The sequence below is a fragment of the Daktulosphaira vitifoliae genome, unplaced genomic scaffold (assembly GCF_025091365.1).
Source record: "Daktulosphaira vitifoliae isolate Bord-2020 unplaced genomic scaffold, ASM2509136v1 Scaffold_5, whole genome shotgun sequence".
Taxonomy (NCBI): Eukaryota; Metazoa; Arthropoda; class Insecta; order Hemiptera; family Phylloxeridae; genus Daktulosphaira; species Daktulosphaira vitifoliae.
In genome coordinates, this window is record NW_026099576.1 from 16,477,081 (window position 1) to 16,477,537 (window position 457).

The following is a 457-nucleotide window of genomic DNA, read 5'->3' on the forward strand; positions in this document are numbered from 1 at the left end:
CGCAAATGGCTACCATATTGAAAAATATACTATTTTTGTATGATAATTATGGGTTTTGTATTTTATTTTAATAGAAGTTGATGTTGCTTTTGCAATTATCCATCAATTTTTTAAAATTAAACACTATCTACAGATTTGCATCGAAGCGTTTCTTATGATAGTGATTTTAATCACTGTCAGATTAAATCTATACTGGACCCTACTATGCAATGTCTCTACTATGCCGCGACCCCACTGTGCTACCGTTTTTCTTTTTTTTTGTTTTATCTTAGATGTACTGCAGTACGATAACACTCCGTGTATTTTTTTTATTCTCGCGCTGTTCGTCAATCCAGTGACACTTTTTATTTTGTACTCTTTTTTTATGTATGTATAAAATCATTTTTCATTATTAAAAAGTATTAATTATTATAAATTTTAATTGTAGTATTTTGTAATAAATATAAACACCAAAACA